General features: G+C 40.9%; 1 long non-coding RNA gene across 1 annotated transcript in view; it reads left to right on the top strand.

Moving 5' to 3' along the window:
* LOC125451488 (uncharacterized) overlaps positions 1–15,617 on the top strand; it is a 206,693-nt gene extending 191,076 nt beyond the window's left edge. The window contains exon 5 of the long non-coding RNA XR_009445746.1: positions 14,258–15,617. This is a non-coding gene — a long non-coding RNA (uncharacterized LOC125451488). The remainder of the gene's footprint in view (positions 1–14,257) is intronic.
* Positions 15,618–15,844: the final 227 nt, after the last annotated feature.

The raw sequence follows: 15,844 nt of genomic DNA, 5'->3' as shown, positions 1-15,844 counted from the left end.
GAACCATTGGGAAACTTGTGAAACTTTAAAGGAACGGGCACCTAGTAAATGCAATGGCCGCAACATGACATGGATCTTCTAACACATGCCAGTTATAGCTCTACTGTGAGGATTCAGAATTTAATCACAACTCACATTCACCATGTCCTGGCCTTTGATGGTAGAATCTGAGGGTCTTTGTTTATGATTGAACCTCCATCCTCCCCCGCACAAGCATCTTTCCTTATGTCAGACGAGATGCGGGCAAAGCCTTCTGATCTCAGTCAGGCAAGTTTCAAGGTTATGACCTATGTTTTGATCCCTTCAGGACAATGCAAGTAGAATCCATTGGGGCAGGAGTCAGATTTGCTGGGAAACCACAGTCCAGGGATGGAAACTTGCACTCCCCAAACTGAAAGTTCCACAGTTTGTGAAATGAGCACACCTCATATTGAGACATATTCCAGAAAGGCCAAGAGATTGAGTTGGGACATCAACGCTGAAGGATACTGCCAGAGTGAGATGACAGTGGTTTGAGCAATTCATCGCCAAAGTTGGAATTCAAAAAGTCAGACAGAACCAGAAAGCTGTAGATCTACCAGACTAATTTCAGTAACAGTTAAAACTGTATAAAGCATTCCCAGAGCAGGTTGAAGAGATGACTCCTTAACAGTAAATTAGTAGGAGACAAACATTCCATTCCCAATAGTTTCCCCTAAATCCTTTACTTCCTCCCATCATCACTAAAATGCTGAAGCCCCACTTGCTAATTTTCCATAATCTTTGGCTCTAATATACAACGTTCTTGGAAGTTAAAATTGTATCTGGCCAACCCTCTCAATAACTTTGTGAGCCTTATAGGAAAAGAGACAGTGTAACTCTCTACATTAAGGTTTATTTTGACTTTGAAGAAGCTATTTATAAAGTTCCACATGAAAGGTTTTTAATTAAACTGAAAGCCACCAAAATCTATGGAAATAGAAAAGAGGTTGATTAAAATAAATAGAAAACATCATATTCAAGAGAGGTATTGTGTCAAACTGATGAGTGGAATGCCATTAAGATTCATGTTTGGAACTATGATGTTCTGTTAATCTACAGGGAGAATCCAAATTCTGAAATTAACTAGTGGCTTGTCAGATTCACAGGCAATGCTAAACAAGGGTGAACAGTGGGCACAGGGAATGCCATCATAGATTTGCAGGATGACCTGGATCAGTTATATAACTGGACAGATAACTGACACATGAAACTTTATAGTGAAAATATAAAGTATTGTACAGTGGATGAATTAATATGCCCGAATAGTATGCAACCAAAAAAAATAGAAAAAGCAGTAAGGGACATGGAAATAATTGTAGACTTGTCACTTTCATTGTAACAGACCAAATAGAGTGCTGGACTGCATGACAAAATAGCAGGGTGCTGTTCGCAGAAATCATGCCAAACATTGAAATGCTCTACATGAGATTCCAAGCAGAAAGAGGATGAGCTCTGAGAGAAATTTGGAATAACACAAAAGGAGTATTTTAGTCCCCAAGGTTGGTTAAGTCGTGGATGGACAGCGGAAGATAAAAGATTTTCAAATCACAAGTGTCCCAATTCAACCACTTCTGGTTTAAGAGCATCTAAGAGCGGGTTTGTTGTCAAATCTGTTCTTAGGATGTGGGTCAGTAACTTTAAAGGGGACTACGTGACTCCATTTTAAAAGTATTTTGATATTATTTCACCGCAGTCAGATTCTCAGGTCTTGGAAATAGCAGCAGAATAAGAGTCAGGAAGGTTGGAATTCAAGAAATAATTACATTTACTACCCTGTTTGTGGGTCAGAAGGAATGGGATCAACAATTTAATTCAATTACATTTCCCAAAATTGGCTAAATCCGACCTAATCCCACAATCTGTGGCTCATCCTAATTCCCACCTCTGGTCTCTAATTATCAGATTCCCCCCCCAACCCCAAATATCTCTTTCCAAATTCTCAGCATCTCTGAACCTGAGCCCATGATCTCTGACATCCCATTCCCAATAGTTTCCCCTAAATCCTTTACTTCTTCCCATCATCACTATAATGCTGAAGCCCCACTTGCTAATTTTCCATAATCTTTGGCTTTAATATACTATGTTCTTGCAAATTCTAAAAGACCCCAATTTCCACCACCACATCCCCCAATCCAATCTCCTATGCCCCCAGTCTCCATTTGCCTTGATCACACTTTGATTCTGTTCTCAAAGTCTGGTCTATTCTTAATTTCCAACTTTCCATCAGGATGTCTGATAGCTCACCGTCCTCCAGCTGTTCTGTTAAAGTCTGATCTGCTCTCTATTTTCACAACCTCCAGCCTTTTGCTATCACCAAATCCATCTGGAAAAATTCACCAGTTTTTCACTTAGTGAAACACAACTTAAAGCAAATCATGTAAAAAAAATTCTTTGCTCAAAAATCTTAAATGGGCTGGAAAAATCAGATGGGGAAGATGATGAGACATAGGCATTACAGACAATCAAAATGCAATTGCTAGACTAGAATGATTTGGGCATTAGTAAAATGGAATTAGATAGATCAAAAAGGCTTTCTTTTTTCTTGGCATTGATTTGATTATCACCTCTCTGCATCAGATTAGGTGGGCGCTAAGAATGGCTGGGGTTATGATGACTTGGATGTAAATTGCATTCCAGGCTGTGATGTCAGCTGTAGAATTTACATATAAGTAAGTTTAAATATTAATTGCTATAAGTTTGGATTTCTGATTTTAAGTCAATAACTAACATCTGAAGTTAATAGTTAACTTGTAAGTATTTCTATGACTATGGTAATTTCTTTTAAACACAGTTTTTGACACCAAGCTATAGACTGAATAGATTTTGCACACTATTGGATTTCTGTTCAGTTTAGATTATTTGCGACAAATTGAGTGAGTGGGCAAATGCAAGGCAGATGAATTATAATATGGATAAATCTGAGGTTATCTACCTAGGTAGCAAAAACAGGCAGGCAGATTATTAGCTGAATGATGATAGATTGGGAATGAATGCAGAGAGATCTGAGTGTCCTTATCCACCAGTCACCAAAAGTAAGCATGGAGGTGTACCAGATGGGGAAGGAGGTGAATGCTATATTGGTCTTCATAAGTAGACAATTTAAGTACAGGAGCAGGGATTTCTTGCTGCAACTGTGTAGGACCTTGGTGAGAAAACACCTCAAGTATAAGGTGCAGTATTGGAGTTCCTATCTGATGAAGGATATGCTGGCTATACAGCGAGTGCGATGAAGGTTTAACAGACCGATTCTTGGGATGGCAGGACTGACATATGAAGAGGGATTGGATCGATTAGGACCAAATTCATTGGAGTTTTTTAAGAATCTCATGGGTATCTCATAGAAACTAATAAAATTCTAACAGTACTAGATAGGGCAAAGGCAGGAAGGATGCTCCCAAGGACCGGGGAGTCCAGAATCAGACCAAGAGTATGGGAATGGGCCTTGTAGGACTGAGATGAGGAGAAATTTCTTCATCCAGAGAGTTGTGAGAATGTGGAATTCTCTACAACAAACTGAATGATTTGAAGGAGTTTGATATTGTTCTTCGGGCTAAAGGAATCAAAAAGCTGGAACATGGTACTGAGCTGGATGATCAGTTATTGTCATATTGAATGGTGAATAGACTTACAGGGCAGAATAGCCTGTTTTTCAACATTTCTATGACAGCATAGTTAGTCTTGTGAGTCTTTAGAATAGGATGTTCTGGTTGAAGACACAAGAGATGTAAACCTATCAAGGTATTAGGTACAGTGACTCTGGTGTAAATATTATATGAGTGGCATTTTGGGAACAGTACAAGAAGTTGGATTTTGGGCAATTTGCATAAGCTGTTTGACTGTGTGTGTGTGTGTGTGTGTGTGTGTGTGTGTGTGTGTGTGTGTGTGTTTGTGTGCGTGTGTGTGTGTGTATTATTCTGTTTTACCTATACTTCTTTGCGATAAACTTCCAGTTTATTGATGAAACAAATTCTGCAGCATTGCATGCTTTTTGTTTCATTGATATACTACGTTGTTAACACCAAAACAGATCAACAGTGCGGCACGGTGGCTCAGTGGTTAGCACTGCAGCCTCACAGCACCAGGGGCCCAGATTTGATTCCAGCCTCAGGTGACTGTCTGTGCGGAGTTTGCACATTCTCCCCGTGTCTGCGTGGGTTTGCTCTGGTTTCCTCCCACAGGTCAAAAATGTGCAGATTAGATGGATTGGCCATGCTAAATTGCCCATAGTATTCAGGGGTGTGTGGGTTATAGGGGGATGGGTCTGGGTGGGATATATCAAGGGACGGTGTGGACTTGTTGGGCTGAAGGGCCTGTTTCCACATTGTAGGGAATCTAATCTAATCAATGTATCATCTATCAACCTGGGTTTCTATCTGGGATCTGACCTGTCCAGGAATAACATCAGTTCGTATCATGAAACAAGCTCATCCCAGAACCTTAGAGAGAACACAGTGTGGAGTTGGAATATGGAGCATCAGCAGTTCTTCCTATTTCTATCCCAGATCCTTACTTCTGTTTCACAAGCACCTCAAACTGCCATATATTCAACCAACATAATCTCCACTACATTTATATTTACCTTCAGGTCCAAAGGAGAATCCATATCGGACTTGAAATGGTAACTCTGTTTCTGTCAAAACAGATAGCTGTTAGATTTGCTGAGTTTTTCTAGCATTTTCTACTTTTATTCTGAATTTCTAAACCATTAAAGGTTTACTGTAATTGAGGTCAGATTTAATGTTGTGGAGATCGAACAATTCCTTTTGTGTTCCAGCAGTTTCCGGTTCATCTTGGCTTAGAGACCATGGAAAGATAAGGTCCAGATTAACATGAACGGTTGCCTCTTCAGACCACACCACTGTATGCTGCCAGGTTATTTTCTTAGGCTTCCTGATTTGTTGGCTTCCATAATCTTAATTAAGATTATGTAGTGGCACCAAACATCAGACAGTATCACGACGTGAAATATGCCTTCAACAATTGCAGGCAGGATGAGATGTTGTGCAGTGGTAGTGAGGCATACAACTGGGTTCAATTTCCACCTCAGGACTTTAAAGTCATAATGGAGCCAAGTAGTTCGGTTACCAATAATTATGAAAATTATTTTCATAATTCTTCTGAAAAATATGAGGCACGGCTGTGAGCAGCCAAGTCAACCCAAAATGAATAAGCACTAAGACAGAAAGTGAACAGTCCAGAGGTGCAGCCTGATGCAGCCCATAAGCTCGGTGCATGCCCCTGTGTGCATAGTGTCCTTCCTGTAATGAAAGTTGCTAATGCAGCACCGAAGTGCAGAACTGTCCTTTCAGTAGTTCAAGATGTGTCATGTGGGTTAATAGAAGTTGTTGTATGTAGTGGATGTGGGTTATGTGTGACCAATGTCCATGAATCATGGCCCGAGACATTATTGTCTGGTATGTTTGCAACATGGAGGACCTTCAAAGCAAACAGTGTGCCAGTTACCCACTTTGACCTACATTTCAATGAACTCCCAGAGTCTAGTTTGCTTGAGGTGGTTAGTGGAATAGAAAGTTGTATGTTAATGACATAAAAGTATAAATAATAAGGTTGCTAACAAGCAGTAATCCCACTCAATAAGCAAATTGCTGCCTCCTGTCACAAATCTCACCTCGACACCCAGAACCGAGTTAAAAGATGCAGTAAATTGTTCCCAATGTTCAGACAGACCTCATTGATTTCTCATATGATTCTACCACATTCCTCACCAATCCTATGTCATTCAGGCCTGTATAAAATTCTACCCTAACCTTCAAGTTTTACATGTCCAGTTGAAAAATAAAAGGAACAGACTCTCTAAAATGGATGCTTTAGCTCTGATAATGACAAAATAGAATTGTTTGCCTGTACAGTTATAGCATAGCCACACAATTTGGTAACTTGAGAATGTTACAGAGCCTAGAATTCCACCTGAAGAAAATAAACACACAAAGACTCTGGGACACTGAGGAATATATTTAATACTGAATACAGAAGGATCATCAGGATGTTAACATTGGAACAGCCCATTTGAGAATTAGAAGTGGTCATTCAAAAACCAGATTAGATATTTTTTAAAGGGCGTACTTTATTCATGGAAGCTAACAGTGAAAATTACAACTAGGAGTTGTTAGGATACGCTCCACAACTGATTGTATTCACTGTTTGATTGGCAAATTCTCTTCAACATCATCAACAACACTGGCGAGTGAAGGGTTTAATGAAGTGAGAAACTCTTAAAATTCAAGGTCATGAGAACTCCAAATCCATGCAAGACTTTCTTGGATACTTGTCAAGGCAATGTAAGTTAGCTTTGGACTCACGCCTAGAAGAACAGGTGAAAAAGGGACAAAAGTATTGCAGCTGTGTATTGAACATGTTACCATAGTTGTACATAACATGGCCTAGCTTTTAGGGAAGGAGTGAAAAAATTGACTTGCAACATAATGGGAAGTTTCTTGGCTTAATAGGATGTACAGCTAAGTTCAATCCATTTTTTGTCAACTACATGATAAGTTACTGAAGCAGAGGACCTGGGATTCATTCTACTTCTGTAAGAAAAATGTCTTATTCTAACTTGCCTTGAATTAGAAAAGCACAGATGTGATGCTAGATTATCCAGGCAGTGACTGCAAAGTTGACTTCTGTAAGTGCAGAGGACAGTCATACGTTGATGGAACTAAAATGACAGGAAGGTATATTGGCATGTAGCAAACACCATGCACCCCTCATTTAACCCAGGAGCCATCACTAAATTGAATTGGGAATAATAAGTGTCCATTGATAAACCTGCCTGACATCCCACCATTGGCAGCTGGGAATCCTACATCAGTCCTTCCATCCTGTGATCTAATGAGTGAAGATTTTCCTGACATGAGGAGACTGACATGCAACCTTTTCTAGAATAAAGCTAGCCCAACCTCAATGCTTCCCTTCACAATAGGCTGGATTAAATTCAAATATGAAGAACTGCAGATGCTGGACACCTGGTACGAAAACAGAAATAGGTGGCAAAACTCAGCAGGTCTTACAGCGTCTGTGGAGGGAAAGCAGAATCAACATTTTGGATCAAGTGACCCTTCTTCAGAACTTTTTAAACCCAGGAATTTCAACTCATTTGCTTGCAAAGCAGCTTGTGTATACAACAGTAACTGAGCCTCAAAGTAAACCAGTTGAATATCAAGCCATGTTAGGGGCATCATGAGAGGTATAATGTGCTATATAAAAACAATTACAATTTCTCCTTCTATGGCTTGTAGCATTAACATCAGTGTAAGATTGAAAATAGCAAGTGAAGAAGTGGCACGAGATTCCATATGATTAATTTTCATCTCCATATTGTCTCCAGAATGGGCACAAATTGGATGGAACAGATTATTACAAATGGAGATATATTTTTATCACAGGCTGTTATGTTTGCAACAGGGATTGGGGCAGATAGAGGAGTAACCCCTTGATAGGAAGCAACATTTTCATATAATTTGCCAATGGAATATTGCAGGGAAATGACCTGACACCGAGCACAATGGAAAACTGGATCCAATGAAATGTTAGAAATTGGGCATTTAGGCTAGTTAGGGGAACTGAGATGGCGAAAAGAAAATTATATAATAGGAAAGTAAATAAAAGATTTATTTTCTTAAGCTATTTCTAACTTTATTTTGATGTGCGTTTTTTTATCAGTCCTCGGTTTTTGTAAGCCTTTATGCTAACCTTTCTCCAATATTCTTCGGTTTTGCTCCCTGTTGTTAGGAAGATAAGGAAGAACCACAGAGACAGTTGAGACTGTCTGAATGCTGGTTCATGCTACACATCAACACTTGCACAACCACTGTTCTGCAGACAGAGATCAAAATAGCTCATGATGGTAGAAAAAAACTGTGTTGATATTCCCCTTTCAATGAAGGCCATGGTGGCAGACATACAATGTGTCAATGTTTAACTAACCACAATAGAGGGTGACTCTTATCGCATTCAGACAAGCTTATGATAGCCCTGCAACACCCAGTGAACTCTAATTAATCAAACATGCCAAGATGCCACCAAGCCACATTGGCACATCAACCTGACAACTAATAGCATGAGACTGTCTCCACAAGGCACCAGTTGGAAACATACCAGAATCTGCCATCAGGTCAGCTACTAACATAACTCTCTCTGATGAAGGGTCTAGGCCCGAAACGTCAGCTTTTGTGCTCCTGAGATGCTGCTTGGCCTGCTGTGTTCATCCAGCCTCACATTTTATTATCTTGGAATCTCCAGCATCTGCAGTTCCCATTATCTCTGATACTAACATAGCCTGTTGGGCTGCCACAGACATGGAGAATGGCAACCTACTGTGGAGACATTCCAAAGGTATCCATACAAATCAGTGCCAAACCCATGTCTACAGACCAATATACAGTATGTTAGGTTCTAGTCTGCCACTCCACTTGCCTGCAAATCCCATCCTGCACATTTGCTTCCTGATTATTTCCTTTCTTTCCTCACTCTCCTTTCCATCACCACACAGCTATAGAACTCTTCTTGAAGCTACAAGAGTTTGACATTCCACCGTGCTGCTTTAATCGATTGCCATTGCTTTAAATTTCACGTGCAATTTTTGGCTCACACAGACACATCTCAGACTGATAGAACAAATGTAGGAGTCAACAATTTACTCTGTAAGTGTAAAATCATTTAATTTGCCACATTGTTTAACCTCTGAACATTTGCTATCAGACCTTGGTTGATTTTCAGCAGTATGCTGTATAAATCAAAGACCTGCACATATTGTCCCACTTTCCAGCTTAGATGCTCAGCCTGATGTCATTTATTTCTGTGTCTTTTTCTGATTCTCTTTCAATCTCCCCAGTTAACATTGCTCTTGGCACATTTGGAACACTCCAAGGAGCTGCCTTTCGAAGTTTTGAATGCAGATTCCCATTCGCTATCAAATCTTAACATTCGTTCTTTCTGGATAGTTTCTTCAATGATTCTAAGATAACAAAGTGTGGAGCTGGATGAACACAGCAGGCCAAGCAGCATCTCAGGAGCACAAAAGCTAACGTTTCAGGCCTAGACCCTTCATCACCTCTCTGATGAAGGGTCTCGGCCCGAAACGTCAGCTTTTGTGCTCCTGAGATGCTGCTTGGCCTGCTGTGTTCATCCAGCTCCACACTTTGTTATCTTGGATTCTCCAGCATTTGCAGTTCCCATTGTCACTCTTCAATGATTCTGTCAGCTTTGCTAAGTTTGAAATAGACCTCACACAACTGTCTCGGAAAACCTTTCATCTTGCTGGCTGTTTGTGACTCACATATCTCAACCATTGCTTCAAGCTTGTCCTTCATTGGACTGATTCTGTTGTTAACGAGTTTATGTCTCACAACCATTAACTCTGTTATGCCAGAAATCATTTGCCTATAACAGCCCTAAGTACTGCTGGTTACTGCTGAATATTAATCTTAGTCTCACATCATGATCCTCTTTATTCGTTCCATGAATATTGCTGCCATCTGACATAAGGCTATTTCTGGGATCCCTTTTATCAGTTTACAGTTTTCCTGTTAATCAATCTCTGGTACTGCATTGATATCAAACAAGAATCTTTTGAATTGGTAAAGGTAACAATGAATGTCATAAGCTATCACATTCCTTGACACTCTAGCCGGTAGCATCCCTATTTTAAGTCTAATTTGGAAAATACCTTCACTAATGATAACTCTTGAAAAGCTTCATCTGTAGTGCGAATAGGGCAGTGTTCCCTCACTACCACATCATACATCTGTCACTTAACACATTGAGAAGAAGGTCACTATTTGGTGCTAACACGACAAAACACAAATCATCCAATGTGATCTTCCATTTTCATTTTCTAATTCTTTCAACTATATTTTTGATGTCTTGGTCAACTAGTTCCTTGATCTTTGCCTCAACTATACCCTCAGACCTACAGGTGTTCTGTTAATAGCCTGAGCCACAGGCTTCTTTGAAGCTCCTTAATGATTAATCTTGTTGGAGATACATATTCATATTTCTAGACTATGCAAAAATTGAAAGATTTAGAACTGTATGGATTGATTTCTTAGAAAATTAGGCTAACAGTTTAATATGTGCTGTCATATCCTGCTGTTTACAGAGCCAAATGACTTTGGAGAAAAGACAATGTTTTTAGAGAGCTTAGAGAAGGGCTTTATGGTTCTTAGTTGTTTGGAAATCCTGGTTTTGAAAAAAAAAGTCTACAACTAAGTGATAATAAAATGTGAGGCTGGATGAACACAGCAGGCCAAGCAGCATCTCAGGAGCACAAAAGCTGACGTTTCGGGCCTAGACCCTTCATCAGAGAGGGGGATGGGGGGAGGGAACTGGAATAAATAGGGAGAGAGGGGGAGGCGGACCGAAGATGGAGAGCAAAGAAGATAGGTGGAGAGGGTGTAGGTGGGGAGGTAGGGAGGGGATAGGTCAGTCCAGGGAAGACGGACAGGTCAAGGAGGTGGGATGAGGTTAGTAGGTAGCTGGGGGTGCGGCTGGGGGTGGGAGGAAGGGATGGGTGAGAGGAAGAACCGGTTAGGGAGGCAGAGACAGGTTGGACTGGTTTTGGGATGCAGTGGGTGGGGGGGAAGAGCTGGGCTGGTTGTGTGGTGCAGTGGGGGGAGGGGATGAACTGGGCTGGTTTAGGGATGCAGTGGGGGAAGGGGAGATTTTGAAACTGGTGAAGTCCACATTGATACCATATGGCTGCAGGGTTCCCAGGCGGAATATGAGTTGCTGTTCCTGCAACCTTCGGGTGGCATCATTGTGGCAGTGCAGGAGGCCCATGATGGACATGTCATCAAGAGAATGGGAGGGGGAGTGGAAATGGTTTGCGACTGGGAGGTGCAGTTGTTTGTTGCGAACTGAGCGGAGGTGTTCTGCAAAGCGGTCCCCAAGCCTCCGCTTGGTTTCCCCAATGTAGAGAAAGCCGCACTCTCTACAACTAAGTGCCCAAGTTGTGGTTGCCTAGCAACACTTTCTGGGCTAGATTTCCTTTCTCACAGACCTAACTGTCAGTAAAGAAGGAAAACTCAGGAGCTGCAAGGTTCTTTCTCCCTCTCTCAGTGGAAGTTCTTGGGAAATTGACAATGTTATCAAAATTCCAACCAGCTTTACAACTCTGCAAAGCTGAGGTGTGTCAACTTTCAAAAACTCTCAGAACTCGGTTAATTTCAGTTCATCTGAAGATCTTCCATCAGTCATTGGCTGTCAGCATACATCAAATTTTATCTTTGGAGATAGCAAGAACTACAGATGCTAGAGTCAGAGTTAATACAAGGTGAAGTTGGAGGAACACAGCAGGTCAGGCATCATTGGAGAAGCTGGAAAGTTAATGGTTCAGGTTTGTACCCTTCATCAGGACTCTGAGCTTTACCCAATGGGCATGTTTTTCTTTTGCCCTTTCTTTTGAAAAATTTTCTGCAGTGTCTTTGTGTTTTGTAAGTGTTTGAGATTAAGTGGATAAAATTCTAATTCCAGTTTATAGCTTAGGTGTTCACCACTTCTTATAAAAATATGGCTTGTATTATAATAAATGAATTATTTTAATATTTGTTTGGTAGTACAGATATTGAGCTTGATGACAAATGGAACATTTTGTTGAAGCTTTTCATCTTGCACTCATCAGGACTGTTCACAAGGATACCACCTTAAAGGGAAAACCAATGGGTTGCCAGGGATAATACAACAAGGTTCATCCTTACAGCTGACTGCATCTATGAAGGGTCTAGGCCCGAAACGTCAGCTTTCGTGCTCCTGAGATGCTGTTTGGCCTGCTGTGTTCATCCAGCTCCACACTTTATTATCTACACATGTAGGGCTGCCCAAGCCACAAAAAGCTGATGTCCCCTTATACCTGTCTTATCCTTGACTGTCCTGGGCAATGCGAACTGTCCAAATGGCTGGGTGAACTGCTCTAACCCATTTTCCATTTGCACAGTGAAGGATTGTTTTATGTTTACAGAGACCATTCAGCACTTACAGCAAAGCAGTGTCCATGTGCTCTTATCATATTGCTGTGATATTTACCAATGTACCAAGGGATCAATTGAAATCTGCACTGCAGCACTACATCATTGTGATCAAGTTCCGTCAGCACCGTGCAAATCAGGATTCATTGAAGTTATGAACTCAGCGACTCATGCAGTCAAATTCAGTTTTAACAATACCACGTATACCCAAATAGATGATGTTACCATGAGATCCTCATGAAGTCCCATTTTGCTGGATTTCATGAGAAACTTGTCCTTGATGTAATGACATCGAACATCCAAAATATTGCATATTTCTACAATGTAGATATTATGTTTGATACACTTGCATCTGCAGGTGTACATAAGAGTTCCTTTATATGTCTCAGTGGACTCCATCCTGCACTTACTTTTGTGTTTGAAATGGAAGAGTCAATTTAACCCCTTCCCCTGATGTCCAAGTTGCGAAACCAGCCAGTGGGTTCTCTATCACTATGCATTGCAAACCTAGCTTCAATAGACAGGATACATACTTTGGGATTCCTACAGTTCAACATGCAAAAATATTGACCTTATCGACAACCTCAGGAATAGGGCCTGAACCAAGTGGTCACTGTGTAAACGTAATGGTCAAACAAGGTATTTCAAAACCACCAGCAGGATAATGGCTGTCCTCACTACTGCAGTGAAACAGCCAAAAGTTTGAAGTGGGTTTTACAAGTGTGCGGGTAGAGCTTTTTGACGCAGACCATATTCAATTCTCTTTGAGTCAGATATTCCAGTGTCTGAAGTGTCAAAGATTGGACATATCCCAAAAGGTGTGTCTCAATGCACTGACTGGGTGATAATTGTTTGGGAATTTTAAACTTCCTTTAGTCAATTACACAGTGTCTAGAACTCTCAAACAGACTGCCCACTCCTGCTCAACCAAATAAACACACCCACACCCCGGATACTCAAGCTCCCAGACTCCAGGAACTTTCTCATGTTCTTACCGGCCTCCTGTTGGCCCTTATTCACAAAGGGCCTGTTTCCACACTGTAGGGATTCTGAGAAGTAATCACACAATAGATGACCAGAGACTGTCGGTCAAAGGGACAATTGATTCTAAGAAATAATCAAACTGACTAGAGCAGGGGCCTGACGAAAGGCAAGCATGGAGAAGGGTATAACTTTGAGGGTGAGAACAGGGAAGGAAAATACCAGAGGGAAAATATCACAGGAATTAAGGAACGATACAGAGGATGTTTCCAGAGCATCAATTATAGACTTGAACATGGAAATATTCAGTAGGGGCACTGCCAGGGCAGTAAGTGGACAGAGGGCATAACAGTGGCAATAAGTGGATAGAAGATTGATTTGGCAACAAGAAGCAGACTGGAAAGAGAACAAGATACAGTATGTCACATCAGTAAGTATATTGTCTTCAAAACTGGGAACATTCATAAAAATAAAATATTTTGAGTATCAGATTACATTCCTTACTTCCACAAAGTAAAACTTCAGCATTAAGAATGTAATATTACTTGTAAGATACAAGATTTAATATCTATCATTTTTTAATAACCTGGATTTTCTACTGCTCTGTGGTCCACAGCTGCAAACAGGCAGCCAAGATTGGAATGTGGCTGGAGATTTGATTTCACTGGAAGATTTCCTGTTTTGCACCTAAACCAGGGCAGAGCCACGATGAATATTTCAATTTGATACTTGTTTGGAGGCCAAGAGGTCCTGACTCTGTTTTCCAATTGTCATGCTCAACAAGGCATTTCCTATCAATAACTTTAAAAATATGAATAGTAATTGGCTTGAAATCCTCTGGAAAATCCTCTTTTAAAATGGACATTAAAAGGCTGCCAAAGATGGCTTCTGAGAGTGACTTGGCTTGATTCTGATCACCAAACTGTCTTGAAAGGATGAAAGATTACATTCCAGAAACTCACCTCCTGAAATCATCCAAAAAGTGTACCTTGATGGGTCTTTTCAGAACAAAAGACTGTAATTGCCTTAGACCCTGAGGGGGGATGCTTGCACTGAGGTTACTCCCAGATTACAGTAAATTAATTCAAGACCAGTACCATAGAAGACATCCAGGTTTGCTACACAGTAATGGCCCTTACTCATGGCAGCATATATCACCATTTTGTTAAGAAGTTTAAGTCCCATTCCTGAGACATGATTACATTAACAATGTTGATGTTTCAGCAATGTTGTTTTTGACTCAGATGTTAAATTTGTTCTATCTCCTCAAACAGATCCAAACGTTCTGCTGAGTCTATTTGAAGAGGAGCAGAGCATCCCTCCGATTCAATACCTACCATCAACCAGAGCTACTGAAACAAATGAGAGAAGCACGGATAGAGTCGCAGCACAGAATGAGACCATTCAGCCCATTGTATCTATGTGCCTGAAAGCGTTATCATGACCAATTATAATTTCCAGTTATTAGTCTTTAATCTTATAAATGATAGCACTTCAAGCACTTACACGTATTTCTAGAATCCTAGACCCACTACATCTTGTGGATAATACTATTTTTCCTCCACTGCCCTTCAATCAGTTAACAATTACTTTAAAAATAATATGATCATTCATTTCATTGTCATTCATGGGATTCCCTCTCTGTGTGGGATGTTGCTGTGTAGAAACTCCTGCAGCGTTCCTCCTTTCTGTGCAACCTTGCTGTGCACAAACTATAGCAGCATTTCCTCTCTTTGTTGGAGCTTGCTGTGCACAAAGCAGCATTCCCTCTCTGTGTGGAACCTTTCTGTGCACAAACTACAGCAGGGTTCCCTCTCAGTGTGTGAGCTTGCTTTGTACAAACCAGCATTCCCTCTCAGTGTGGTATCTTGCTGTGCACAAACTACAGCAGCATTCTCTCTCTGTGTGACAGTTTACTGTGCACAGAGCAACATTCCCTTTCTACCAGATGGGAGATTAAAGAAGGGTGCGATGGAAGTGTTCTGTGTATTCCTGTAGGTGATGTGCTTGGCAAATAATTTGTGCATTATCTACCCAAAGGAAACTGTAACAGCAGGTCCTCGGCACCACTAAGACATGCAAATGCCTGACTAATAATATTTCTGAATGTTTCCTCTGAGCTATATGCTCTCAGTAAAATGCAACAGTCTCAGTGGCATTTTATGCATTCCTGTGTAATCAATAGCCAATGTACTGCAGCCACTAAGAGGCCATTAATCATATTGGCAGGCTGTGGTGCACCAGCGTTTGTTGGAAACTGCTTTCATGGGATTTGGTTCAGGTACAGCCCTGTGCCACTCACCTTAGGTGTACCAGTTGCTACCATGTAACAGGCACAAGGGGGAACTGTATGATCAGCTTTGGCTTCACCAGACTTCAACATATTCAACTTCTGATCTATAGAGATCGTATTGTGGAATTCATCAGAGACATGTCATGCAGAGTCAGATCTACTTTAGTATCTATGAAATTAGGAACCTGCAAAGAACCACACCATACATTTTGTTTCTACAGGGCCTCCAGTTTTAGCCAGGGAGAGTACTGGCAATGACTGGTGAGTCAGAGAAATATGAAAGAGGTTTCAGAGATAGTAGGAACAGCAGATGCTGGAGAATATGAGATACCAAGGTGTAGGGCTGGGTAAACACAGCAGGACAAGCAGCATCGGAGGAGCAGGAAAGCTGACGTTTCAGGTCTAGACCCTTCTTCAGAAAAACATCAGCCTTCCTGCTCCTCTGATGCTGCTAGGCCTGCTGTGTTCATCCAGCTCTACATCTTGTTATCTATGAAAAAGGTTTGACTGGACTCTGGCAACATGCAAAGCTTTTGCAAAGTAGAACAATTAATTAAAATTTTGCTGT

The sequence above is a fragment of the Stegostoma tigrinum genome, chromosome 5 (assembly GCF_030684315.1).
Source record: "Stegostoma tigrinum isolate sSteTig4 chromosome 5, sSteTig4.hap1, whole genome shotgun sequence".
Lineage (NCBI taxonomy): Eukaryota > Metazoa > Chordata > Chondrichthyes > Orectolobiformes > Stegostomatidae > Stegostoma > Stegostoma tigrinum.
Note: the sequence above shows the minus strand (reverse complement) of the source record. Positions and strands in the feature narration are given on the sequence as shown.